A 23,383-nucleotide genomic window follows, 5' to 3' on the forward strand; every position below is an offset into this window, starting at 1 on the left:
GTCACATATGCACATCTCTAGTCCATGGGTACCTCCCCTGAGTCCAAGGAAGCTCTCATAATTATGGCTAAGGGTTTGCTTACTTCCTTTGCTGCCTCCTTTAATATAACTGGACAGATCCCATCCACCCCAGGTGCCTTTCTTGTGTTTATCTTCAACAATTTCTCCTCCACTTTACTCCCATTTATTACAAGATTCTCTAGCTTACGGACGTGCCTTTCTGCCGCTCTTGGAAAAGAGAAGTTTTTTCTGATTTATTTTCTGCTTTATTAGTTTAAATTGACATATTAACTTATTTTCTAGAGTAGCTTTATACTCCTATTTACGGTACTTAAGTTTAAAGTAACTTAGAGATTTTGAAGGTATTACTTAGTATCGGAAAGGGTATCAAATCCACGTGTTTACCGTTCTTAAATAGCCGCCATTGTTACGGGAAAATTAATCAGTAAAATCTATTAATCTTGTCGAACTTCATTGGCAATTAAATTGTACTTTTAACTATACGTATAACCACTTAGGTTAAGTAACATAAATAATTAGTAAAAATAAATAATTAATACATAACGTTACGGAAGTTATATAAAGGGATTTCGTAGATAACACTCGTTACTGAAAAAAATGTTTCGTAGATAACACTCGTTACTAAAACAAAAATATTTCGCAGATAACACTCGTTACTGAAACATAAATATTTCATAGATAACACTCATTACTGAAACATAAATATTTCGTAGATAACACTCGTTACTGAAACATAAATATAGCATTATAACTGTGTTGGGATACAAGTTTAGGATTTAATTTTATACTGAAATTGAAATTTTATTGAAAGTAAATCGAAATCATGACTGAAACCAGAGCAGCAAAGCAAAAGGCTCAAACTAATGGGAATGCTGTGGCTCAGGGGAGAACTGAGGGGGGCAGTTGCCCTCTGAATCACAGCCTTTTAAGATGCACTATTTGCTTAATGTTTGCGGAGCAGTCAGGTATGGGACATGATACTGCCATGGGGGATATCTTTGTATGTGTGCGATGCAAGGAGTGTAAGGAAATCAGGCGACAACTCAGCGTTGTTATGGGCCTATATGAGAGCTTGAAGGACAGGGTGGATGCCCTCGAAGGATTACAAGTGAGGGGCCCATCAAGCTCTCAGCTGCACACACCAATGCCAGAGCTTGCACTTGGTCATCGTGTAACACAGCGGCAACCCCAAGGCAGAATGCGCTGGTCCCAAAGGAACTAGTAGTTGTTGGTGACTCTATTGTCAGGGAAACGGGAAACATGCTTTGTAAAAAGGATAGGTGGAACAGGACCAGGTTATGTCTGCCAAGGGCAAAGGTTGATGACGTTGTAGAGCGGATATCATCTTTTAACGGCACAAAAGGTGATATAGTTGTACACGTTGGCACTAATGATATTAAGAGTAGGAGACCGGCGGAATTACTTAACAAGTACAGGTCACTGATGAAAAAAAGCTGTGAATTAGGGTTAAATTTGAAAGTGTCTGCAATTCTACCCAGACATGATAGGAGGGAGTATATGATGAGGGCCCTGTCATCATATACTCACAGAAGCCAATTCGGCCCTGGAAAGAATGTGCAGGGCTCAAGGGGTAGAATTTTTTTCAGCCTGGTCTGTACTTGTTAACAGGAGAGACTGCTTCTACAGGGATGCTATCGAGGCAGTGTTAGGTGGGTCGGAAAACTGCTAGATTGGGGGATACAAGGACTAATAGATTACCAGTAGCCACTGGCAGAGGAGAAAGTGATTCTTGCACTACTTCTATTGGAATGAGCAGCAGCCTGGAAAATAAGATGCAGGATATTTCAGAGACTGCTGGGAATCATTGGAGTACAAGTAAACACATGGGATATTATTATTATTATTATTATTAGCCATATGGTGCAAGGAAGCCTGAGGCTTATGCTGCACCAGCCAAAAAAAAAATTCTGAATTACCCTGAGAGAGAAAAGAGTCAGAAGTAGAAGGGCATCACCAAGAAAGAGAAGAGTGATGATATCCAGCTCAGGACCACAGAGACTGCTGGGAATCATGGGGGTACAGGTAAACACATGGGTTGTGTTAGGGTGGCTAAGAGGAAGAGCAGGTGCATGTATACTTGCGTGTACACCAATGCTAGGAGTTTAGTAAATAAATTTGATGAATTTGAGTTATTGCTCAAAACATCAAAGGCAGATATTGTTGGGATTTCAGAGACGTGGTGTCACACAGATATAAGGAATGCAGAACTGGAATTTGGGGAGTACAATGTCTACAGAAAGGATAGACAGGATAGGAAGGGAGGAGGGGTTATGCTATTAGTTAAGAAACACATAAAATCCAAGGAAGTGAAGCCAGTCGACATCACTGGACAGTGCAGTGTCGAGTCAGTTTGGTGTGACATAAGCATTGGGAGATCAAAATTGAGAGTAGGAGGCGAAGGTTAGTGTGCTATAGGCCTAATGATTCTGATGAGTATAATAAGAAACTGTACAGGGAAATAGAGTGGGCCAGTAAATCAGAGAGTCTTATAATGGGAGATTTTAATTTCCCAGATATTAAAAATTTATTATAGTTACTAGCCGACCTTAAGACTCTGATTCCCGATCCCGTTTACACCGATGTGGTCAACACTTTATGTCACCAGGCCGTCAGAGAATCAGATCTTTATTGTGCCCGACAGAAACGTAAGTTTTGTAATTTGATTAATGAATCCCGTCAATTTCGCAGCCAACGTAATACCCCTCTCACTAATTCCACGGACTTCGTATTGAACCTAAGCAGCAAACAGTTATCTGCGGACCAAATAAACTTATTGACTCTTGGCATGACATTTGCCGTTCTTCCTAAACACCCGCCGATCACCGACATCGCCTTAGGTGTGGAAGCCAGCTTATCACGCCTCCCAGAAGATGTAGCCAACACAATCCGCTTGAAGACTGCAGCAGTTCTACACCGTGCTCGCCCCGTCTCTTCTAACCTCAACCGTACACAGTTTTCTGCCCTCAAGGCATTGAAACAGGATTCGTCCATCGTCATTCTACCGGCAGACAAAGGCCGCCGTACGGTTGTAATGGATCACACTGATTACATGGCGAAAGCGCTACTACTTTTACGAGATACTACCGTATACAAACCCCTGACCATCAACCCCAACAGAGTTTTAGAACGATGGGAATCAGAGGTGAATATCCTCATCAACAGTTGGCTGAAACAAGGGAAGATCACACAGTCAACCCGTAATCACCTCCGTGCCTCCGGATGTCAGATCCCACGGTTTTACGGCCTACCGAAAGTGCACAAAGAAGACACACCACTGAGACCAATTGTATCCTGCTGTGGATCACCGACTTACGAGCTGTCTAAATTTGTCTCGAGACTTCTTTCTCCTCTAGTTGGCAAGACCACCCACACCGTCTCCAACAGTGTTGAATTCATAAAGAGGATTCGCACTGTATCCATCTCGCAGGATCAAGTTATGGCATCGTTCGACGTCATATCGCTCTTTACCTCCATCCCTGTGGAACTTGCCATTTCTTGTGCAAAACAACTCTTGGACAATGATAGAACCCTCAACGAAAGAACTGGTCTCACACCCGATGACATTTCCGCCGCCCTCAGACTGTGCTTAACAGGGGGTGCGATCATATTTAATGACTCAGTCTACCAGCAGATACATGGCACGGCCATGGGTTCCCCTGTCAGCTCAGTCACAGCAAACATCGTGATGGAGGAGTTAGAGGGACGTGCGTTTGCACACGCACCAGATCACATCGCCTTTTGGTGTCGCTATGTTGACGATGTGTTCGTGGTCATCCCTAGAGACTCAGGTCAGCGATTTCTATCATACCTCAACTCACTATCGCCCTTCATAAAATTCACGATTGAGCTGGAGTCGAACAACTCCTTACCATACTTAGACACACTTGTCCGACGTGAAGGCACATACCTGAGGACTACAGTTTATCGCAAGCCCATGTGTGCTGGCCAGTTCACCAACTTCCGGTCAGCACACGCGCGAGGCCACCTCCTCTCCACTGCCCGAACCTTGCTTACTCGCGCCTGGACACACTCCAGCTCCGCTGATGAAAGACGCAAAGAGGTCACTAGGGTCAAAGTAGACCTTACGAGGTGTGGCTACCCCATTGACGTCCTCGACAGGTGTGATCTACAGACACGTGACATCGTGACGACCAGCTACAACACCAACAGTGACGAGCCATCCACGAGGGCATTCATCCCATACTACCCCAACCTGTCACAACAGATCGGTAGAATCCTGAAAACGCACGGAATAAAGTGCATCCAACTCCCAGGCAAGAAACTGCGTTCTTTCATTTCCAACGTGAAAACACCTGTCCCCACCCTTCTGCAGAGCGGTTTGGTCTACCGCATCTCTTGCCGTGACTGCACTAGCTGCTACTTTGGAGAGACTGGACGTCGACTCGAGAAACGTCTCTCGGAGCACAAAAGAGCGATCCGTTTAGCGGATATAGAACACTGCTATCGCCGAACATGTCTGGACAACCCACCACGACATCGACCCACACCGCGATGTCGTAGTGGTAGACAGATCCCACCATTACCTAAAACGTACCTGGTTGGAATCGTTAAATATAAAATCTTCGGATAAATCCTTGAACAGGAACAGTGGTTGCCAAGTCAACCCGATCACAGAGTCAGTAGTTCTATCATTGGACAAGCGCTGGCCACGTCATCATGCGTCACAGCCACAGACGTCAACAAACAATTAAACCTCGCATCTCACGCACCTGGCAGTGCACATCTTCATTCCAACTGCCATTCATGTATTTTTTAATTCTGATGAAGGCTACCATATAGCCGAAAGCTAATATATTTCTTCTTTATTTGTACGCTCTGTGTGTAACTATAATAAATTTTTAATGAATCCAGAGCGCGTAGGCCTGTTTCGTTATGTTCCCAGATATTGATTGGAATTTGGGGGCTGGTCAATCACACACTAGCAAGGCTTTTGTGGATTTATTGGATGATTGTTTTCTACATCAGCATGTTCGGGACGCAACTAGAGGGAGTAATACTCTTGATTTGATTATCAGTAGTGATTCTTCATGCATTATGAATCTGCAGGTAACTAAACCACTAGGTGGCAGTGATCACAGTGTGCTGAAGTGGGATTTACTCAAAGAGGTAACTACCATTAGGGGTAAAGGGAAATGGTATTGCTTTCGTAAAGGCAACTACGATGGACTGAGACAGTATTTAAATTCTATACAGTGGGATCAACTGATGATGTTACCAACAGCAAATTCAAAATGGGAAGCATTCAAAGAACTTATCTTGCAAGCTACTGGGCTTTACATACCAACTAAGAAATATTGTTCAAGGTTTAGGCCTAAATGGATGTCAGATGAACTAATGAGGCATATGGCAGAGAAGAAAAATGCATGGGACACATACAAATTAACACGTCACACAGAAGCCTATGATAGATACAAGTTGATCTGCAACCAAGTTACAAAGGAGGTTAGGCAGGCGAAGGCAGATTGCGAGAGATCCTTGGCAAAGGATGTGAAGAAAAACAGCAAAGAGTTCTTTACTTATGTAAACTCTAGAAGGAAGGGGATGAATCAGATTGATCCACTTGATATCGATGGGTCAACTGTTGATGACCCTGCTCAGGTAGCTAACAAACTAAATGAATATTTTGCATCGACATTCACACATGAGGAGTTATTCAGCGAGGGGAATGCCAGAGGTGTATTCAACTCTAGCATTGATTACTACTCTCTGTCTTCTCCCCCTCAACCGTCCCTTTATCCACAGCAGCAATCTGCCTCCAATGCCATACTGCTCCAATTTGTGCAGCAGTCTTCCATGTGCAACAGTATCAAAAGCCTTTCTAAGATCCAAATATATAATATCAAAGTTATTCCCTGCATCCAGTTCTTTTGTGACTGCATCATAGTACCCAATCAAATTGATCAGGCAAGACTTTTCCTTAACAAAACCATGCTGTGTCCGAACTATAACTGAAGTCTTGTTTAGATGATCCTGCTGTGTTTCTTTAATCAGTGCCTCCATTAATTATCTTTTTCCTGGAACAAAAGTTAAACTCACAGGTCTATAATTACTTGTGTCAGCCTTTGATCCTCCTTTCTGAATTGGGGTCACATTTGCACATCTCCAGTCTATGGGTACCTCCCCTGAGTCCAAGGATGCTCTCATAATTATGACTAAGGGTTTGCTTACTTCCTTTGCTGCCCCCTTTAATATAACTGGATAGATCCCATCCACCCCAGGTGCCTTTCTTGTGTTTATCTTCAACAATTTCTCCTCCCCTTTACTCTCAGTTATTACATGATTATCTAGCTTACTGCCAGAGTTGAATACAACTCTGGCATTCCTCTCGCTGAATAACTCCTCATGTGTGAATGTCGATGCAATATATTCATTTAGTTTGTTAGCTACCTGAGAAGGATCATCAACAGCTGAACCATCGATATCAAGTGGACCAATCTGATTCATCCTATTCCTTCTAGAGTTTATATAAGTAAAGAACTCTTTGCTGTTTTTCTTGGCATCCTTTCCCAAAGATTTCTCGTAATCTGCCTTCACCTGCCTAACCTCCTTTGTAACTTGGTTACAGACCAGTTTATATCTATCATAGGCTTCCATGTCACCCATTAATTTATATGTATCCCATGCATTTTTCTTCTCTGCCATATTTCTCATTACTTCATCTGACATCCATTTATGACTAAACCTTGAACAATATTTCTTAGTTGGTATGTAAAGCCTAGTAGCTTGCAAGATAAGTTCTTTGACTGCTTCCCATTTTGATTTTGCTGTTGGTAACATCATCAGTTGGTCCCACTGTATAGAATTTAATACTGTCTCAGACCATCGTAGTCACCTTTACGAAAGCAAAAACCCTTTCCTTTGCCCCTGATGGTAGTTACCTTTTTGAGTAAATCCCACTTCAGCACACTGTGATCACTGCCACCTAGTGGTTCCTTTATCTGCAGTTTCTTAATGCATGAAGAATCACTACTAATAATCAGATCAAATCAAGAGTATTACTCCCTCTAGTTGCCTCCTGAACATGCTGATGTAGAAAACAATCATCCAATAAATCCACAAAAGCCTTGCTAGTGTGTGAGTGACTGACGACGCTAGTGTGAGCCAGATGTGTTCAAAGCCGCTAAGTGGATTTTCTTATTTATTGATTTGAAATTATTGTTTTTCTAAAACTTTTGATTTAAATTTAATAGTATAGCATTATTTTGTGATTTTCTGATTAATCCGGTGTATTTATTCTTTACTCGGCCTTGTAATTGCATAAAAGTTTCGGTAAGGGTATCAAATCCACGTGTTACAAGTTGCAGCTCCGCTGAATGAGAGGTTTTTTAGAAATATATAGCCGCTTTATTGACCAATTGTTACATCAAATTATTTTCTATAAGTAGCTTATAGACCTACTCAGGATCGTTAGTTTTTTCTGAATTGGGACAATGAGATTTGTAAATTAATTAATACTTAAGTGTCCGTAGGTTTACCGTTCGTAACTTACCGCCATTTGTTATACAATACGTTATATCCCGAACTAGATAGCGTTAGTATAGTATACTTTATAATACAATATTGTCAATTAATCAGTAAAATCTATTAATTTTGTTAAACTTCATTGTCAATTAAATTATACTTTTAACTAAATACATATAATGACTTAGATTACAAACGTAACATAATTAATACATAACTTGGTAGGGATGTTATATAAACAAACTCATAGATAATACTCGATACTGAAAAATATATATAGCGTTATAACTGTTTTGGGATACAAGTTTAGGGTTATAATTTTGTACTGAAATTGAAATTTTATTGAAATTAACTCGAAATCATGACTCAAACCAGAGCAGCAAAGCAAAAGGCTCAAGCTAATGGGAGTGCTGTGGCTCAGAGGAGAACTGAGGGGGGACAGTTGCCCTCTGAATCAAAGCCTTTTAAAATGCACTGCTTGCATGATGTTTGTGGAGCAATCGGGTACGGGACGTGATATTGGCATGGGGGATGTCTTTGTGTGTGCACGCGATGCAAAGAGTATAATGAAATCAGGCGACAACTCAGCATTGTTATGGGCCTATATGAGAGTTTGAAGGACATGGTGGATGCCCTCGAAGGATCTAAATTGAGGGGCCCATCAAGCTCTCAGCTTCCCACATCAACACCAGAACTTGCACTTGGTCATCACGCAACACAGCAGCAACCCCCAAGGCAGAATGCGCTGGTCCCACAGGAACTAGTAGTTGTTGGTGACTCTATTGTCAGGGAAACGGGGAACATGCTTTGCAAAAAGGATAGGTGGAACAGGACCAGGGTATGTCTGCCAGGGGCAAAGGCTGATGACGTTGTAGAGCGGATATCATCTTTTAAGGGCACAAAAGGAGATATAGTTGTACACGTTGGCACTAATGATATTAAGAGTAGGAGACCAGCAGAATTACTTAACAAGTACAGGTCACTGTTGAAAAAAAGCCGTGAATTAGGGTTGAATTTGAAAGTGTCTGCAATTCTGCCCAGTAACGATAGCAGGGAGTATATGATGAGAGCCTTGTTGACCAATTCGGCCCTGGAAAGACTGTGCAAGGCTCAAGGGGTAGAATTTTTTTCAGCCTAGTCTGTACTTGTAAACAGGAGAGACTGATTCTACAGGGATGGGATACAATTAAATAGAAAGGGTGCAAGAATATTTGCTGATGCTATCAAGGCAGTGTTAGGTGGGTCAGAAAACTGCTAGCTTGGGGGGATACAAGGACTAATAGATTAACAGTAGCCACTGGCAGAGGTGAAAGTGATTCTTACACTGGTTCTATTGGAATGAGCAGAAGCCTGGAAAACAAGATGCAGGATATTTCAGAGACTGCTGAGAGTCATTGCGGTACAAGTAAACACATGGGTTGTGTTACGGTAGCTAAGAATAGGAACAGGTGCATGTATACTTGCGTACCGTATTGGCGCTTCCGTAGCCAGGTGGAAAGGAGCAGCAGCGCGTAGCACATGCTTCTTGATTAGACCGGGGTTCGAGCCCGTCACCACCAAATACGGAGGATGCGGAAAGATCAGGGAATGACCGCCGCATATCCCGCAGCAATATGGCCTTAGTTGCTAATGCTCCTAAAATCCAAATAACTAACCATACTTGCGTGTACACCAATGATAGGAGTTTGGTAAATAAATTTCATGAATTTGAGGTATTGCTCAAAGCATCAAAGTTGGATATTGTTCGGATATCAGAGACGTGGTGTCACACAGATATAAGGAATGCAGAACTGGAATTTTGATGACTACAATATGTACTGAAAGGATAGACAGGATAGGAAGGGAGGAGGGGTTATGCTATTAGTTAAGAAACACATAAAATCCAAGGAAGTGAAGCCAGTCGACATCGCTGGACAGTGCAGTGTCGAGTCAGTTTGGTGTAACATTAGCATTGGGAGATCAAAATTGAGATAGGAGTGTGTTATAGGCCGAATGACTCTGATGAGTATAATAAGAAACTGTACAGGGAAATAGAGTGGGCCAGTAAATCAGAGAGTCTTATAATGGGAGATTTTAATTTCCCAGATATTGATTGGAATTTGTGGGTTGGTCACTCGCACACTAGCAAGGATTTTGTGGATTTATTGGATGATTGTTTTCTACAGCAGCATGTTCGGGAGGCAATTAGAGAGAGTAATTTCCTTGGATTTGATTATCAGTAGTGATTCTTCATGCTGAAGTGGGATTTACTCAAAGAGGTAACTACCATCAGGAGTAAAGGGAAGGATTATTGCTTTCATAAAGGCGACTATGATGGTCTGAGACAGTATTTAAATTCTATACAGTGGGACCAACTGATTATGTTACCAACAGCAAATTCAAAATGGGAATCATTCAAAGAACTTATCTTGGAAGCTACTAGGCTTTACATGCCAACTAAGAAATACTGTTCAAGGTTTAGGCCTAAATGTATGTCAGATGAACTAATGAGACACATGGCAGAGAAGAAAAATGCATGGGATACATATAAATTAACACATAACACAGAAGCCTATGATAGATATAAGTTGATCTGTAACCAAGTTATAAAGGAGGTTAAGCAGGCAAAGGCAGATTATGAGAAATCTTTGGCAAGGGATGCAAAGAGTTCTTTACTTATGTAAACTCTAGAAGGGAGGGGTGAATCAGATTGGTCCACTTGATATCGATGGTTCTACTGTTGATGATTCTGCTCAGGTAGCTAACAAACTAAATGTATATTTTGCATCGACATTCACACATGAGGAGTTATTCAGCGAGGGGAATGCTAGAGGTATATTCAACTCTGGCAGTAAGCTAGAGAATCTTGTAATAACTGAGAGTAAAGTGGAGAAGAAATTGTTGAAGATAAACTCAAAAAAGGCATCTGCGGCAGATGGGATTTATCCAGTTATATTAAAGGAGGCAGCAAAGGAAGTAAGTAAACCCTTAGCCTTAATTATGAAAGCTTCCTTGGACTCAGGGGAGGTACCCATAGACTGCAGACGTGGAAATGTGACCCCAATTCACAAAGGAGGATCAAAGGCTGATACAAATAATTAAAGATCTGTGAGCTTAACTTCTGTTCCAGGAAAATTAATGGAGGCACTGGTTAAAGAAGCACTGCAGGGTCATCTAGACAAGACTTCAGTTATAGCTTGGACACAGCATGGTTTTATTAAGGAGAAGTCTTGCCTGACCAATTTGATTGGATACTATGACAATCACAAAAGAACTGAATGCAGGGAATAACTTTGATATTATATACTTGGATTTTAGAAAGGCTTTTGATACTGTTGCACATAGAAGACTGCTGCACAAATTGGAGCAGTGTGGCATTGGAAGTAAATTGCTGCTATGGATAAAGGGGTGGTTGAGGGGGAGAAGACAGAGAGTGGTAATCAATGGACACTGCTCATTGTGGACTAATGTTATTAGTGGAGTCTCTCAGGGTTCAGCGTTGGGTCCATTATTGTTTTCTGTATTTATAAATAATATTGATGATGGTATATCAAGCTTAATGTCCAAGTTTGCAAACGATACAAAGGTTGGCAGGGTTGTCAAGGACACTACTGATACTATGCTGCTGCAACAGGATCTGAAAGGTTGAGCAGATGGGCTGAGAGGTGGCAAATAAAGTTTAACATTGACAAATGTAAAGTACTACATATGGGAAACAGCAACCCCAGAGCAACGTATCAACTCTGTGGTACTACACTGACAGTGGTATAGAATGAAAAGGACCTGGGGGTAATTGTGCAGGCCGATATGAAGTTTTCTGAGCAGTGCAGACAGGCTGCAAGAGTAGCTCATGGTGTCGTGTCAATGATATACATGAATTTTTCTAGCAGGGATAAGGAGGTGATTATTCCCTTGTATAAGGCAATGGTCAGGCCAACACCTTGAGTACTGTATACAGGTGTGGAGGCCTCATTTCAGGAAGGATGTAGAGCTGCTGGATCGAGTACAGAGAAGGGCAACAAGATTAGTGAATGGAACAAAGGGTTGCTCTTAAGAAGAAAGGCTTAAGATTTGGAAATTATAGTGTCTGGAGACTAAGCACCGGCGAGGTGATCTGATAGAGGTGTATAAAGTCTTGAATGGCTTGAGCATGCTCAATGTTGTTGAGATTCTTCCTCTTGCTGAGAAAAATCACCTGAGAGGGCATAAATTCAAATTGAGGAAAGACAGATGTAGAATAGATGTGCGGAAATTTGCCTTTTTCCATCCCTTGTTGTGGAAGTTGAGAGCCTAAATAAATTTAAGGCTCAGCTGGACAGGTATTTCGAAAGAACGGAGGGGTGAAGTGGAAGGGGTTTTTTTTTTTTTTTTTTTTTTTTTTGGCTGATGCTGCATAAGCTTGCTTTCTTGCATCATATGCCTCTACTAATGCTAATGCTAACCCACAAATTCCAGTCAATATCTGGGAAATTAAAATCTCCCATTATAAGACGCTCTGATTTACTGGCCCTCTATTTCTCTGTAGTTTCTTATTATACTCATCAGAGTCATTAGGCCTATAACACACTCCTACTCTCAATTTTGATCTCCCAATGCTTATGTCACACCAAACTGACTCGACACTGCACTGTCCAGCGATGTCGACTGGCTTCACTTCCTTGGATTTTATATGTTTCTTAACTAATAGCATAACCCCTCCTCCCTTCCTATCCTGTCTATCCTTTCTGTAGACGCTGTACTCCCCAAATTCCAGTTGTGCAGTCCTTATATCTGTTAAAGTTATTCCTTATACCAGATAAAAGAACCTAGTGGTTCTTTTATCTGCAGATTCTTAATACCTGAATTATCACTGCTGATAACCAGATTAAGATTATTACTCTCTCTTGTTGCCTCTCTAACTTGCTACTGCAAAAAGCAGTCATCCAATTAATCTCCAAAATCTTGCTAGTCTGTGTGTGACCAACCCACAAGTTGCAGTCAATATCTGAGAAGTTAAAATCCCCCATTGTAAGTCATTCTGATTTACTGGCACTCTATTTATCTGTACAGTTTTTCGTTGTACCCAATCAATCATTAGGCCTATAACACACTCCTACTGTCATTTTTGCTTTTCCAGTGATTATGTCACACCAAACTAACTCAACACTGCACTGGCCATCCACCTCAACTGGATGCACTACTTTAGATTTAATGCTTCTTAACTAAGAGCATAACGCCCACTCCTGCTATTTGTCTGTCCTTTCTGTACATATTTTGCTCCTCCTTTTCAAAATCTGCATCCCTTATATCTGAGTGATACCACATTTCTGATATCTCAACAATGTCTGCATTTGGAGTCTTGATCAGCATATTAAATTTATTTACTATGCTCCCATACAAATATATGTGCACCTGTTCTTATTCTTAGTAACCCTAACACCGCCCATGTATTTACGTGTGTCATGATGACTCCCAGCAGTCCTTGAAATCTCGAGCTCCTTACTTTTCAGGCTGCCGGTCATTCCAATAGAAGCACTGCAAGAATTACTTTCACCGATGCCTGTGGTTACTGCTAATCTATTAGTCTGGGAATCCCCCCAAGCTAGCAATTTTCTGACCCACCTAACACTGCCTTGATAGCATCAGCAAATATTCTTGCATTCTTTCTATTTAATTGTATTCCATCCCTGCAGAAGCAGTCTCTCCTGAAGAAGCATTCAAGCACAGACTATGCTGAGAAAAATTCTAACTCTGAGCCTTGCATGATCTCTCCATGGGCAAACTGATTGACAAGGTTCTCATCATATACTATCTCCTATCATGTCTAGACAGAATTGCAGGCACTTTCAAATTTAACCCTAACATGTCTGTCTGTTTCAATTTTTTGAGGCTTACAAGAATTTAAAGGTATTCCAACATATACAAGACTGAGAATTCTCTTTATAAACCTGATGCATCATTTCGAATGTTTCAGAAGCACATTTATGAGGACGTTTCAAGTCTGACATTTATCATGTTCAGAAATAATTATAAAATAAATGTACTTAAAGTGCACACAGCAATGAAACATGTAGATGCAGATTGAAACTTGCAATCTGATAACAGAAAATCATGTTCTATTTTTTATTGAGCAGTGTTATTCAGGTAGGCCAGGAATTCTTGACTGTATTAGTAGTAGCAACTGATGCAAGAAAGCAAGCTTATATTTTACATGCAAAAAAAAAAAGGACTAAAAAAACTTCCCACATCACCTGTCCTGTCCTGTCCATACCCTCCAATAGTTTGTCTAATTCTTCCTTGAATTTATTCACTTCCACAACATATAGAAATTTGTTCCAACAATCAACCACCCAACAGCTGACAGAAACTTCAACATAACTATTCTGCAACCATCCTTCCACGATTTGAATGTATGCCTCCACATATGCATAATCGGAGCAAGAAGAATCTTATCAGCACTGTTGCTAAATTCATTCAATGCCTTAAATACCTTAATGAGATCATCTAGTGGGTCCAGAACTGAAGTCTTTCTTAGTACGACCACCCATTTGTTCCCCCTCACCAATCTTACTGCCCTTCTCTGCATCCATTCCAACAGCCCTTCGTCCTTCCTGAATAAGTCTCCAGAACTGTATGCAGTACTCATGATTTGGCCACTGCCTTATATAATGGGAAAATCACTTCCTTTATATCATGTATATCATTGGCAAAAACCCATGCACTCTCATAGCAGCTTATCTGCAGTATTCAAAGAATTTCAAATCTGACTGCACAATTATCCCAGGTCTTTTTAGTTTTCCACTAGCCTGAGTATAGTAAGACACTGTTCGTACGTTAACCTGGGATTACTGCTACCCAGACAAATGCACGATAATGGTGTATCTGGCATTTGTCAATGTTATACCTTAATTGCCATTTCTCAGCCAATCTGTCAAATATTTCTAAATCTTATTGCAGTAGCATACTTTGATTACTGTCATGAACCACTCTGTCAACCTTTGCATCATCTGCAAACTATCAAGGATATGTCTATATACTGTACACTGAGTGGACAGAAATCATGGAATAACTATCTAGAAATGGGTGGACCCACCTTTTGCCTGAATAAGGGCAGTCATGGTGAGGCATTGAATCCACTGGTTCACGTAAGCATTCTACAGGTATTTCCATCTATGCTTGCTGCACCACTGTCCATAATTCCGTCATATTCCTGGGTGGAGGATCCAAAGCTCGAATGGATCTTTCCACAGCATCCCAAAGATGCTCCACAGGATTCATGTCCGGTAAATGGGGGAGGTCATTCCACAGTGGTAAAATGTGCAGAATGCTCTTCGAACCATGTTCTAGCCCACAGCTATGTGCGGAGGTGCATTGTCCTGCTGGAAGAGTTCATTCCCCTGTGGGTATTCAATGACCATGAAGGGATGCAGATGGTCTGCAAGGATGGACACTTTACCTGGACCATTCAGAGATGCATCTAAATGTATCAGAGGTCCAAATGTGTCCCAGTTGAATACGCCCCAGACTATTACCGACTGTCCACCTGCCTGAACAGTTCCTTGTTGACATGACGGGTGCATAGCTTTGTGCTGTTTCACTAAAAATAACTGGAAATGGGATGCATTGGACCAGGAGACCTGTCTCCAATCATCCAAGGTCCAGTGCCGATGTTCTTTCACTCAGTTGAGACATAGAATCCTGTGCTGTGGTGTTACCAATGGGACTCTAGTGGGTCGGCAGCTTCCATAGCCTATTGCGGCTAATGATCGCCTGATGGTCTTGGTGAAGACATTTCTGGCTCCTCCCTCATTGAAGTTGGCAGTGATTTGTGTCACTGTTGCTCTCCAGTTGGCTGAAATAATGTGAGACAGATGTCGATGGCCACGTTCATCCACCAGCTTTCTCCGCCCACAACACTGTACATGATGAGATGTTATTCCAGAAATGGTGTATTCCCCGATACACTCTTGATATTGTCGAACAGGGATAGTGCAATTTCTGTACCACCTCCTCTATAGAGTGATTCATGCGTCGGGCACCCACTATCACCCCTCTTTCAAAATTGGTTAACTCACGATGTTTATCTATACTGACATCGAATTACCATCTACATGAATGCAGTGAACCTATATACCTGCCAAACATGGGTTCGTCCACTAGCAAGAGGGAGTGACAGCATCGCATTGCCCAGGAACCAGGTATCCCACGAATTCTGTCCTTTCATTGTATTATATAATATAATAGAATTTTAGTGTAGCTTAAATTCCTGAGAATGTAACGAATTATGTGATTCATAGCATTTAAGAAATTTCACATACCTCTCAAATGTCTGGTTAAGTTCCATTTCTTAAAAGCTATGCTAATCATATAATCTGTATTATGTAGTAAAAGTAGTGCACTCTACTAATCAATAGTGCACCCTGTAAGTCAGATTGCCTCTAACCAATCCAATAAAATGACAGACTTGAGATTTCTGTAAAATTAGACTATTCTATACTTTGAAAAAAAATTCACTGATGCTTTCTTGGAAAAGAGAATTTCTGAATAATTTTTAATGCTGACATCAAAAATGACATCCATTTGTTTCGATTGCATCAGATTTCTTCAAAAATCATGAAAGAAAATTTGATTTTTCACAAATTTTTAATAATTTTTGCAGAATTTGCACACTTCAATTATAATAAATGCAGAATTTGTGCACTTCAATTATAATAAAATGTTACTTTTACCAGACTTTCATATTTAAATTCATGTTACAAACACCATTAAAAAAAGATAGTGTGGTAAAAAGTCCACTAAACACTCAACTCTCATTTTAGAAACTGACCTATGATGGATAAAATTTTCACTGGTTAAAGCAGATCCTTCAACTTTACAATAACTCTTCAGCATCCAGTCAGCCATTATACTGACATTCCACCTCCCGTAGTACCACATCTCCACATCTTTAACATCCTGGTGAAAACTCTCACCCTGTTCTACACTAAGACTTCTTAGATTATCTGGATTATCAGCAAACGAGAATGTCTTATAAGAGGGGATTTTAACTTTAGAGATATTGACTGAAACTGGTAGGCTGGTCATTCCCACAACAGCAAGACTTTTGTGGATTTACTGGATGACTGTTTTCTACAGCAGCAGCATATTTGATAGGCAACCAGAGGGAGTAATACTCTTGATTTGATTATAAGCAGTGACTATTCAAGCATTAAGGATCAGAAGATAAAAGAACCACTGGGTGGCATGATCATAGTGTACTGATGTGGGATTTACTTAAAGATGTAACTACTATCAGGGGTAAAGGGAAGGGTTTTTAAGTACAAATGGGCCTGTTGTACTGGGATCCATATAATGATAACGTTTAAATCCAGTAAAATATCTTTAATTATAAATACTTTGTAGCGTTTGAAACAATCGTGTCTCTTTTTCAACAGAATTTGAACTTATGGATACAGTTATGCGTGCAGTGAGGCGTGTGAAGGCATGTTATTCAATCATTAAACTGCCTTTCATTGTTGCTGCAGGGACATGTGCAGTTCTTCTCCAGCATTTGTCGAGATATAAAATGGTTTTCTCCAAGATGGGGTGCAGTCTCATGCCTTTGCAGCGGTTCATGGCACTCGAATTGCTCAATATATTGAGTGACTCTCTAACCATAGGCGGTGGCGGAAGTGCCTGGAGTGGTCTATTATTTCATAGTCTCACTTGGGATTGAGGTCGTGGTGGGTAGGCCAGAAGTGCTCTGCAATTATGGACTGGTCGGGCTCAGCAAGGAGGATTGCTCTGTCGTGTTCCGCAAGGCGGTCTTGAAGACATCTCGAAGTCTCTCCTACATAGCAGCTGTCACAGTCCACAGGTTATGCAGTATATTACGCTGCTGCGTAAGAGAGGGGTGACAGCGGTCTTTACACTGAAGACTAGAGAACGTAGGCTTCTACCAGGAAACTGTAGCCATTTTATGTGGTATTCCCTGAGGATTTTTGAGATCCAGCCTGACACACCTGGATAGTAGGGAACGTAGGCTGTACATATATTGTCCTGGGTTGGTGGTCTCAGGTGGACTGTGAGCTCTTGTGCTTGCAATAGGCACTTGTCTAGTACATGTGTTGGGTAATTAAGTCTGTCCTCACATGAGAAATCTCACTGCGCCTAGCTGCATCTGTGCTGGAATGGCTCCAAGCTCTGGAGAATAGAGTGCAGGCAGTGCTGTTGAGATGACTGGGGGCATGGCCGGATCTGTAGTTTGTGAATTGCCCACACCACATAGCCTTACGGTATACTGAGGTTTCCAGGTGTGGGCCCACACGTTTTGCTAGGACATCCAGGAACGGGAGTGATCCGTTAACCTCTAACTCTAGAGTGAACTGGATGAACCCAGACAGGGAACTGAGATATTCTAGTAATGTTGTTTCAGTGCCACATGGGATGATGGTGAAGATGTCATCAACATATCTGCACCATGTTGTAATAGGTACAGGTGGGTTCAGGAATATCTGTTCTTCTAGGCACCTCCGTAGCCAGGTGGGAAGGAGCAGCAGTGCGTAGCACACGCTTCTTGATTAGACCGGGGTTCGAGCCCGTCACTACCAAATACAGAGGATGCTGAAAGGTCAGGGAATGACCACCGCATATCCTGGAGCAATATGGCCTTAGTTGCTAATGCTCCTAAAAACCAAAAAACAAACAACACAAAACTTCTTCTAATTCTTCCATGGCGATGTTGGCTACTATGGCACTAACAGGGCCGTCCATAGCAGTGCCATGTACTTGGTATATGGAATCCTCGAAAGTGAAGATGCTGGTTGACAAGCACAGGTTGAGGGCGGTACAGATGTCGTCAGTAGACAGTGATGTTCTGTTTGGAAGGTTTAAGTCATTCTCAAGGAGCCTCTTGGTGCAGTGTACGGCCTGCTGGACAGGGATTGATGTAAATAGCAACACTACATCAAATGATGCCATAACAGCGTTGTCAGGAATTGAGAAGTCTTTAATAAGGCGAATAAATTCGCAGCTGTTATTGATGGTGTGTGTGGTATTTCCTACAAAGGTGAGAGGAGACGTGCACTATACTTGGCCAGTTCATACGTAGGTGCATTGCAGCAGGACACTATGAGTCTGAGAGGAACGCCTGGGTTATGGATTTTCGGACAATATACCTACAGCCTACGTTCCCTACTATCCAGGCGTGTCAGGCCGGATCTCAAAAATCCTCAGGGAATACCACATAAAATGCGTACAGTTTCCTGGTAGAAGCCTACATTCTCTAGTCTCCAGTGTAAAGACCCCTGTCACCCCTCTCTTACGCAGCAGTGTAATATACCGCATAACCTGTAGAGACTGTGACAGCTGCTATGTAGGAGAGACTTCGAGATGTCTTCAAGACCGCCTTGCGGAACACGACAGAGCAATCTGCCTTGCTGAGACCGACCAGTCCGTAATCGTAGAGCACTTCTGGGCTACCCACCACGACCTCAATCCCAAGTGAGACTATGAAATAATAGACCACGCCAGGCACTTCGGCCACCGCCTATGGTTAGAGAGTCACTCAATATATTGAGCAATTCGAGAGCCATGAACCACAGCAAAGGCATGAGACTGCACCCAATCTTGGAGCTAACCGTTTTATACCTCAACAAATGCTGGAGAAGAACTGTGCATGTCCCTGCAGCAACAATGAATGGCAGTTTAATGATTGAATAATGTGCCTTCACACGCCTCACTGCACGCATAACTGTATCCATTAAGTTCAAATTCTGTTGAAAAAGAGACATGATTGTCTCGAAAGCTACAAAGTATTTATAATTAAAGATATTTTACTGGATTTAAATGTTATCATTATTTCGGAAGAGTGTTTGCTTTTGCTTTCGTAAAGGTGACTGATGGTCTCAGACAGTTTTTAAATTCTATACAGTGGGACCATCTGACCAACAGCAAATTCTAAATGGGAAGCATTCAAGGAATTAACCTTGGAAGCTACTATGCTTTTCATACCAACTAAGAAATACTATTCAAGGTTTAGGCCTAAATGGATGTCAGATGAACTAATGAGACTCGTGGCAGAGGAGAAAAATTCATGGGATGCCTATAAATTATCAAGTGACACAAAAGCTTATGTTAGATATAAGCTAGTCGGTAATCAAGTCACAAAGGAGGTTAGGCAGACGAAGGTAAATTATGAGAAATCTTTGACAAAGGATTCAAAGAAAAAACAGTAAGAAAACTTCTTTACTTATGTAAACCCTAGAAGGAAAGGGATGAATCAGATTGGTCCATTTGATATCAATGGTTTGACTGTTGATGATCCTGTGCAGGTAGATGACAAAACTAAATGAGTATTTTGCATATACATTCACACACAAGGAATTCTATAGAGAAGTGGAGGTTAAATGTTTATCAAACTATAATAGTGTGCTAAATGAATTTATAATAACCAAGAGCAAAGTGGAGGAGAAATTGCTGAAGTTAAACATAAGAAAGGCATCAGGGGTGAATGGGATCTATCTAGTTACATTAGGGGAGGCAGCAAAGGAAGTAAGCAAGCAAACGCTTAGCCATAATTATGAGAGCACCCTTGGATTCAGAGGAGGTTCCCATGGTCTGGAGAAGTGCAAATGTATCTCAAATTCACAAAGGAGGATCAAAGGGTGACACGAGTAATTACAGACCTGTTAGTTTAACTTCTGTTCCAGGGGAAATAACGGAGTCACTGGTTAAAGAAGCATTGCAGAATCATCTAGATAAGACTGCAGTAATACTTCAGACACAGCATGGGTTTGCTGGAGAAGTCTTGTCTAACCAATTTTATTGGATATTATGATGTGGTCACAAAGGAACTGGATGCAAAAAAATTTTTGATATCATATACTTGGATTTCAGGAAAGCTTTTGATACTGTTTGCACATAAAAGGTTGCTGTACAAATTGGAGCAGTATGGCATTGAGGGAAAGTTGCTGCTATGGATAAAAGGATTTTTGAGTGTGAGAAGACAGAGTGGTAATCAATGGACACTGCCATTCATAGACTAATGTTATTAGTGATGTCCTCCAGGGTTCAATGTTGGGTTATTATATTTATCATTGATGAAGGTATAACAGGCTTAATGTCCAAATTTGCAGATATTGGCAGGGTTGTTAATGACAGTAATGATGGCAATGCTGCTGCTGCTGCTGCTGAATGGGCGCCTCCGTAGCCAGGTGGGAAGGAGCAGCAGTGCGTAACACACGCTTCTTGATTAGACCGGGGTTCGAGCCCGTCACCACCAAATACGGAGGATGCGGAAAGGTCATTCAGGGAATAACCACCGCATATCCCGGAGCAATATGGCCTTAGTTGCTAATGCTCCTAAAAACCAAATAACAAACAAACAAACAAACAGCTGCTGCTGAAACAGGATCTGGAAAAGTTGGGCAGATGGGTTGAGAAGTGGCAATTGAAGTTTAACATTGACAAATGTTATATGAGTAGCAGTAACCCCAGAGTAATGTATTAACCATGTGGTAGTGTACTCAGGGTAGTGGAGAATGAAAAAGACCTGGGAGTAATTGTTACAGCATATATGAAGTGCTCTGAGCAGTGTTGACAGGCTGCTAGAACAGCTCATGGAGTCTTGTCAATGATATACAAGAGCTTTTCTAGCAGGGTTAAGGAGGTGATTATTCATTTGTATAAGGCAATGGTCAGGCCACACCTTGAGCACTGCATACAGGTCTGGAGGCCTTTTAGGAAGGATGTAGAGTTGCTGGAACAAGATTGGTGCTCTTACCAAGAAAGACTTAGGTTCTGCAAAGTGCAGCACCTGGAGACTAGGCACTTGCGAGGTGATCTGATTGAGGTGTATAAGGCTTTGAATGGTTTGAGCAAGCTCAATGCTGATGGAACTCTTCTACTTGCTCAGATTACTATAAGTGAGCATAAATTAAAATTGAAGAAAGACAGTTGCAGAAGAGATGTGCGGAAATCTGCCTTTAGCCAGCGAGTGATTGATTGCTGGAACAAAGTTCCATCTGCTGTTGTGGAAGTTAATAGCTAAATAAATTCAAGGTAGATCTCAACAAAGTTTTGGAACAAATGAATAGGAAGTGTTGTTCTTTTTTTTTTTTTTTTTTTTGGCTGATGCTGTATAAGCTTGCTTTCTTGCATTATATGCCACTACTAATGCTAAAGCTAAATAGTTGATATGCGAGTGTAAAAATGTACCTTGGCACTCATGTTGCACTCCAGCTTTTGAAGTTTGCCATCATAATTATAACTATATTCTTGCAATCTGTATCCCTGTTGTTTCCTAGGAAATTCTAAACAATAAACCTGAAACTAATCCATTCCTGTTTTACTTTTATTCATAATTCCTTCAAAACCTGAGTCCATCTTCACTTTTCAAATTTGAAGCGCCAACAAAAATACCTTGTTTTTAGCTTCTCTTGGGTGGTCAATGGGAATTTAGTATAAAAGTAGTTGAAGCAAAGACTTGCTTGATGTAAAGTTTTCCCTGTTTCATCAAACCCATTCTGATATGCAAGGGTGGAAGGAGGACAGTTTTGAGGACTACCAGTGGTTTATAAACTGTTCTCTGATAAAAACAAAAAACTGTCCCTCTTTGGCCAGATGTTGGCCATCCCAGTGCTTATTCTTTGCCCAACTGTTCCACTCCCACAAAAAGCAAGGCATTTTTGTGTAGCCAGATTGTGTCCAAGTAACATGCCTACCACTTTAAAGTCAGCACAGACCAACCAACCAATCAATCAATCACGTTCTTCGTACTTAATATTTGTCAACAACTTCTTCAAGTTCTCATATTTCTTTCAAATGCACAAGAGTGACCCATATTTATTTCCCTGAAGTAAGACATCTCAGAGACCCCTCTTTAACGAGTTAATAAAGGCTACACTGTTTAGGACTGTAACTAATTTCTAAATAGTTCAAAACATCATTTATATTACTGCATAAAAACAGAGAATCATCCTCAGAAAAGTAGGAGACTAGTTCTCGTTCTCTATGTCTATAATATGAGAAAAACATCCCATATGCTAGAAGATTTTTTTGACTTAAGTGTAGAACCAAGGCTTTCTGCAGATTCCTTTGGCAAATTTAAATCTCGTACCAGATCATCGAGTTGGTGCTGTGGAAAAGGCTGAGGGCTGGACTCAATGTTTCCAAGCATATAGACTTCAGTTTCACCTTCAGTTCTTTTCTCTGCTACAACATTTTCCAATATAAGTGGAGGGCATGGAATTGGCAGGTTATCTCCATCTGGGACTGGTCTAATAGCAGATGGTATACTCAATGCCCCTTTTTACTCTTTGCATTGTATCTGTAAAAAGTAACAGTCATCATAGTACTTTGTAGGCTGACAAGAAACATGACCCCATCACCCCTTCTATCTTCCCTACCTTTCCTAAATTCATTGTATATAATATCATCCCATCATCCCATATTTCTGTTAGCCCTATTATGTCAGCATTGGTTGTCATAATCAGGGGTTTGAATTCACTAATTTTAGTGACAACACTCCTGACATTACTATAAACACAGTGAAGGCTAAGTCTGATGTTAAAAAAAAAAAAAAAAAAAAAAAATTCACTACATGTACTTGGTATACATTCAGACCTTAACATACAAGGGAATTTTAAGCAACATTCGAAGGAAAAAGTGCATATTGTCCAAAAAGCACAGGAATTCATGATTTATAAAAAAATAATAATAATAAAATAAATAAAGAAAAATCAACTGTTATGCATGAACCAAGTTTGTGTATATCTGCAATATTGCCCATTCATTCCTCCAATTAGTGCACAGCAAAACAATATCCAGTCTTTGGTTACAATATACAGTATATAGATAGATATATATGTATATAGACAGAAAAAAAAGAAATAACTGCTGGATTTATATCAATCTGATTTTA

General features: G+C 40.9%; 1 protein-coding gene across 8 annotated transcripts in view; it reads right to left on the reverse strand.

The window, feature by feature from the left end:
• Window positions 1–23,383, reverse strand: part of LOC150091129 (apicoplast pyruvate carrier 1-like) — a 245,677-nt gene that overhangs the window by 111,748 nt on the left and 110,546 nt on the right. The window lies entirely within an intron of this gene.

The sequence above is a fragment of the Mastigoproctus giganteus genome, chromosome 1 (genome assembly GCF_048544385.1).
Source record: "Mastigoproctus giganteus isolate SK-2022 chromosome 1, ASM4854438v1, whole genome shotgun sequence".
Taxonomy (NCBI): Eukaryota; Metazoa; Arthropoda; class Arachnida; order Uropygi; family Thelyphonidae; genus Mastigoproctus; species Mastigoproctus giganteus.